The following is a 6,660-nucleotide window of genomic DNA, read 5'->3' as shown; positions in this document are numbered from 1 at the left end:
CCACAGCAGACATTACTAATTGATTGCAGAAATCATTGATTGATCGTAATTTTTCCCTTATCCCTGAGGAGAACTGCATTGCAGCAGACATGATAGAACTTTTGGTGTTAATATCAGAGCACAAACACCCCTGCCATTCTGTTCCGGCAATGCCTTTCTCATGCAGGGGTGTAATGATGTAGAGGAGGTGATGGTTGTAGTATCCCACGGCTAATGAGGAACAGAATTAGGGGCATGGCGGAAGAAACATTTTGTTTTCTTAACCATCAGGTGCTCTGAGCTTTAAGGGCAAAACCGTGGCTTGTTTCCTCTGGGCACAAGTATGTCATGTCTGTTTTCTGTGCTGAGTAGGATAGAGTGTTAAGAAGCAACTGCCCTTAAGGTAGCTGCTGGCATGATTCTAGTAGGCGGATTAAAATGATGAATCAGGGTGACTCAGGCTGCCAGTGGCCTTCGTGGAGGAGGTCTTGGAGCCAGAGGCAGGGAACTGGCTGATTGAGCTAAGGGTATCTGGTTCCTTGGCAGTCTTGGCAGCCGTGGCAGCCCAGAGTTGATCCTCAGAAGACCACTGATTCTCCATGTCTGCCGCTAGTATTTAGACACTGTTGGAGTGTCCTGGCAGAACTGTTTGTCCAAATCCATTCAAATTGATTTTTTGTTTGTGTCTTGATGGGGAATTTTGGCTGGGGTCCCTGGAGCCCCCAGATCAGTGAGGCATTCTTGTCTCCCTTGCTTAACTCCACTCAATGTCTGTGTGAGTCTGGACCTTGTGTTTCTTCTAAGCCAGTTCAAATGATGCATGGCTTTCGGGAGGTGGCTCTTGCACTGCAGCCTCAAGTGCCAGATGCTTTTGTTTAATGTGGCAGCTCCCCAGCAGGGTCAACAGGACATGGCCGGAGCCGCGAACATTGGCTTCACAGCCAGAATCTCCCAGTCTTGATAGAATGTAAGGAAACTGGTAAGAATGTCCTGGCCAGTGCAGAAGAAAGGGCGTTAGTTGGAAAATGGAGAAGAGATTCTAATGGACATACCTCTCTCTGCTGGATTTGTTTTTAGCTCTTTTGTGACAGAGTCTCTTTATAGCCCAGGCTAGTCTGAAGTGTGCTATGTTCCCAGGGTGGACTCAAGATCCTCCTGTGAGCTCTGTCGTGCCCAGCTTCTCTGTGAGTAGCTATCACGCTTAGCTCCTCTTGCAGCACCTCCTGTGAGCCTACCGCCTCCATTCCAAGCATCTTCCTCTAGGGCGGTGACCTTCAGGGCTGCTCCATGGTCAGCAGGGAGCAGAGCACCTACACATGGCACGAGCTCTGTTAGCTTAGGTGCTGGGGGTGGGGAGAAGACCACATCCTAGAGGTAGGCAGAAGAGAAAAGTGGCAAGTGGCCAGCTAAGAAAAGGGAAGAGTGTAGTTACAACATGCAGGTATTGTTCAGAAAAATGGAAATACTCTTCTCTATGGGTTTCACAGGCTAGAATTAGTCTCTGTGTGTCTGTCTGTCTGTCTGTCGTCCTGGAACATATGCCAGGGTGTGCATATGGAGGTCAGAGGACAGCCCATCTTAGGTCTTCAGGCTTAGCTACAAATGTTTTTATCCATTGAGTTATTTTACTAGATCAGCACCTTAATGTTTGAGATCTCTCTCTCTCTCTCTCTCTCTCTCTCTCTCTCTCTCTCTCTCAGACCTGGATTACTGATTTGATCACAACTTGGACTAGTTGGGCATGGCCACAAGCCTCGTGGAACTTCTCACCAGTGCCTTTCTAGCACTGAGATTAGAGACACACATTGCTGTGACTGGCTTTTTATGTGGGTCCTGGGGATCAGAACTTAGCCTGTGCACTGAACATTTTACTGACTGAGTCCCTTAATGGAGCAAACTCTTTCTTTTTTCTTTTCTATTTTTCGGAGCTGGGGACCGAACCCAGGGCCTTGCGCTTGCTAGGCAAGTGCTCTACCACTGAGCTAAATCCCCAACCCCAGGAGCAAACTCTTACATGAAGTAAGTTCATTCCTCTTGCCTCGACACATATACCTTCATAGAGACTGAATAAACATATATCATCACGCTTTTCTTTAACAGTGAGACAGAGACCCTCCACATGTCCATCTGAGCCTAGGACTTTTCTCCGTGATATAAACTAGACATAATTGGGAGGAGGGAGTGTCAGCTGGGGAGTCTCCTCCATCGGTTTGGCCTGTGGACATTTCTGTGGGGCATTTTTGATAAATACGAGGAGCCCAGCCCACTACGGGTGGTGCCGCCATGGGCAGGTGGCACTGGATTGTGTAAGAAAGGAAGCTGAGCAAGTTCTGAGGAGCCAATCAATCAGTAAGCAGCACCCTCCATGGTTTCCACTTCATTTCTTGCTTCCAGGTTCCTATCTTCCCTTGGATGACTGACACTGTGCTGTAAATCAATAAACCCTCCTCCCCAGGTGCTTTTTGGTCATTGTTTTTTATTACAGCCACAGAGAAGGAACCAGGACTTTTGTTATGGCAGAAATGATGTGCTTCTTGCATAATTGGTGTGTTTTATTTATTCCTTCATCCTTCATGAAGGATGTTTGAGTTGTTTCTGCTTTGGGGTTCTTGCCAGCTTGTTTTTTGAGAATGTGGTCTTGTATTGCTTTGGTGTATATGCAGGAGCGGCCTGCCAGGTCATTCTGAGGAACTGTTGGGTTGTTTTCCACGGCTGCTACAGAACTTCACACAGCTACCAGTGGCATGCGATGGCTCCAGTTTCTCCAGGGTCTTGCTGCCCCTTGTTAGTACCTTTTGGATCACAGCTATCGCAGAAGTTGTAAAGCGTACCTTGTGGCACTGACTTACATTTCTCTGGCGAGCAGCGACATTGAGCATCTCTTCTTGTGTTGATTGACAGGTCACTTGTGCTGATTGACAGGTCACTTGTATATCTTCTTGTGGCGCTAAGGCTCAAGGTTTCCGTGGTTTCAAGGTCATTAGTGCCAGACTATGGTGACTTAAACTGTGGCTCTGGCTGGGACAGAGCAGTGGTGGAAGAGCCTGTCTGGGAGTCCCATACCCAGAGTAAAACAAGTGACCTTCATCTGGCACATGCAAGGATACACAGAGCCACTGTTCCTCAAAGAAATTTAAGTCAAGATGTCACCCTAAGTCCTTTCCCCTCATCTGTCTTTTTTGTTTGTTGTATCGAAGAGTACTATAGTCGGCTTGGTGGTGCCATGACACTTTGAGACAGAGGTAGGAGATCTCTGTGAGTTCAAAGGCTAGCCTGGTCTACAGAGGAAGTTCCAGGACAGCCAGGGCTATATAGCTATATAGCTAGCTCTGCCTCATTAGGCTTGGTAGATCACCAGCCCTGGAGCTATCACGTATTAGTGTCGTTCATGCACTCTCCCTTCTGATTCTTACAGCAGGCCAGTGGTCTATATATTCTTTTCAGGCGTGAAACTGAAGCTCAAAAATTCCGATGTTCTCAGCCACTGAGGAAGAATAGAATAGGAGATGTAAACCCACGTCGTGGTGATTCTAAAACCCACACACTCTTCCTCTATGGCTAGTAGGTCTTTTTCCAGCACAACGAAAGCTGACGGTAAAATCATCGCGTTTATAAAAATAAAAAGACTCATAAAAAGAGACAAGGGCCTGGCCATTCACCTAACGGGCCACCTCCACTGAAAGGCGTGGAATTAAAGCGGATCTAGGGAGCCTGGCTTGGGAAGGAGAAAACTCCTGTTGCTGCATGAGCACCGTGGGTAAGCCACGTTAGTACTTCCCTTTTGTGGTCAACGCTCAGGGTGGCTCCACGCTGGTCATTCTTCTGCTTGGCATTTGCAGGTTGGAGGCAGGCAGAATCAGGCTCTGAGGCACTCTGGGGATGCAATCACAGATAAAGTTGAACTTGCAGTCACCACCAGCCGGGTTTCTAGTGAGATTAGGAGGTAGAGATTATGGGGGAAGGAGGGTCATGGGTAATGTACTGAGAGAATGAATGACTGCCTGGGGTGGGCCGTGAGGGTAGGGGTTAAATTTTTTTCCTGAAGTATGACATGGAGATGTTTAATAAAATGAGGACTGGAGAATGGAATGTTTGGAGAGGACCTTTATTTCAGCTGCCTCTTTTTTTTTTTCTTTTGTTGGTGCAAAGATGCAGATATTGTAGAGCTCTCCAGAGGCTCCCGCTGACTATACCACAGCTAAGACTGAAGAGAGGACTAGTAGTATTTCTCCTTCCTTGAAGAAGCTTTCTTCCCTGCATCCAACCACCTTACCATCAGGAGAGCCCAGAAGTGAGATGGGGTGACTAGGCCATTGCCTTGCTAGAGAGATGCCTTCAAGTGGCTCCAGCATGCCTCTGATTATGCCTTGGGTTTTTCCCTGCCTTCATGGAGATGCATGCCAGGGGTACTCTTGTAGCAAGTCAGCTAATGTGTTACCTAAGGCTTGGGAGCCTGATTCAGTTAAGAGCCTCTCATCTCTAATTTTGTCAACAGATGTTGTTACACACATAATTTGGCTCAGGTAGACTTCAGTGTATTCAGAGACATGCCCTTCCATCATGATGCTGTGTGGTCAAGAGGGGTACTGAAAGGGATAGGGCAGGTAGATTAAGTCTCCCCTGGCTGAAATCTGGGACGGAAGTGTAGTTCTGGTCTTCAGAAGACCTCGAATAGGTCCAAATCGAACCAGGAGGGTTCAGGTGACCTTTTAGGCAAACTGGGCTTTGAAACAGAAAGAGACGTATTGAATATATGTTCTGAATCCTTTGTCATTAGTCTCTGTGGGGGAGCCAATCTTCAGATTCATTATATGTCTTGTATTTACTAGGTGCATCAAGAATATATTACATTTGTTTTCAGGCCATGCCCCCACTTAGAGCTTTTGTCTGTGGTGCATCAAGCTGCAAGGAATGGCTAGGTTAGGCTCACTGTACATAGTGAGTGCCATGGTCTCAGAAGTTGAGATGTAGTCTCTCTGTTTATAGAGCATCCACCTAGGTCTTCTAAGAGTCTCCTGTTTCTTTTCAAACCCTGTATAGACACACTGTACTCTAGCTCTTTCTGTTTCTTGAGCTGGGAGTCATAACATTCTCTACTCTCACCAGGAGCCCCACATATCCTGTTACTTTCTATGAAAACAGGAACAAGCTAGCTTATTAGCTTGTAATGCCACCCCATCCCCCATTTCACCATGAGAGGATGCTCCTTTTTCTGTCTTGTGCTTGGGTAAGAGGGAAAAAGGTGGCCTGGAGATAAGGGTGTTGGGACCTCACTGAACATCACCATCACCTAATAATACAGTGTTATTTAGCATGGCATTGTCATGGAGGTGGGAAAAGATATGAATTTCAATGTGATGGAATTCCATAAATTGTAGAGTCTAGTGTCTTCTAAAATCTTATGTTGATAGCTAAAACTTCATTCTCAAATAATTTATAAAGAACAATATCTATCTATATATCTATATATCTATATCTATATCTATATCTGTCTGTCTGTCTGTCTCTCTATCTATCTATCTATCTTTCTATCTATCTATCATAGGGAGGTACTGCTTTAAGAATCACTTTTGGATTTGAAACTCATGTTTTTGTAGCTCTGATGCACACCAGAAAAGGGACATTCATAGTTCTGTATGGTGAGCTTTTGATTGTAAGGCAGCCTATGCATCCTTATTTTAATTCACAGATAATGCATTGGGCAGTGGAGGACTCTTGTGGGCACAGCTAACCCTCCATTCACAGGCATTTCAAGGAGACCTTTACCTTGTTCAAGTCATCCATTTGGCCTCAGGGGTTCATAGACTTGCTTTGTCAGCACAGAAATTCTTATCCATTCGCCTGTCTGTCTGTCTGTCTGTCTGTCTTAGGTTTTACTGCTGTGAAATAGACACCAGACCAAGGCAACTTTATGGGCGGACATTTCATTGGGGCTGGCTCACAGGTTCAGGGAGAGGTTCCAGTCCATTATCATCAATAAGAGCATGGCAGCATCCAGGCAGGTATGGTGCAGGCAGAGCTGAGAGTTCTACATCTTCATCTGAGGGCTGCTAGTGGAAGACTGACTCCCAGGAAGTGACGGTGAAGGTTTCACATGCCTACAGGCAGACACAATGCATTTCAACAAGCCACATCCCATAGTGCCACCTCAGACCAGGCACATTCACACCATCATACTATGTTATCTATCTATCCATACATCATTTTCACTCTCATTCATCGCATTCATCTATCTATCTATTCATCTATTCATCCATCTATCTATCCATCTATCTATCTATCTATCTATCCATCTATCTATCTATCGTATGTTGAGCAGTGTTTTCCTGTGTAGCTTTGGCTATACTGGAACTTCCTCTATAGATCAGGCTAGCCTTGAACTTAAAAAGATCTGCCCTCCCGAGTGCTGGTGCTGGGATCTGCCTGCCCCTCTCTCCCAAGTGTTGGGATTAAAGGCATGTGCCTTCATTGCCTCTTCCTCTTCCTCCTCCTCCTCCTCTTCCTCCTCCTCCTTCTTATCTTCTTCTTCTTCTTCTTCTTCTCTTCTTCTTCCTCCTTCTCTTCCTCCTCCCCCTCGGAGGGGAATTCAGGAGGTAGTAGAGACAGAGAAAGGAAGAGAGAGATAGAGATAGGAGAGAGAGAGAGAGAGAGAGAGAGAGAGAGAGAGAGAGAGAGAGAGAG

This window comes from Rattus rattus, chromosome 1 (assembly GCF_011064425.1).
Source record: "Rattus rattus isolate New Zealand chromosome 1, Rrattus_CSIRO_v1, whole genome shotgun sequence".
Taxonomy (NCBI): Eukaryota; Metazoa; Chordata; class Mammalia; order Rodentia; family Muridae; genus Rattus; species Rattus rattus.
The sequence above is the reverse complement of the archived record's forward strand: the minus strand, read 5'-3'. Positions refer to the sequence as shown.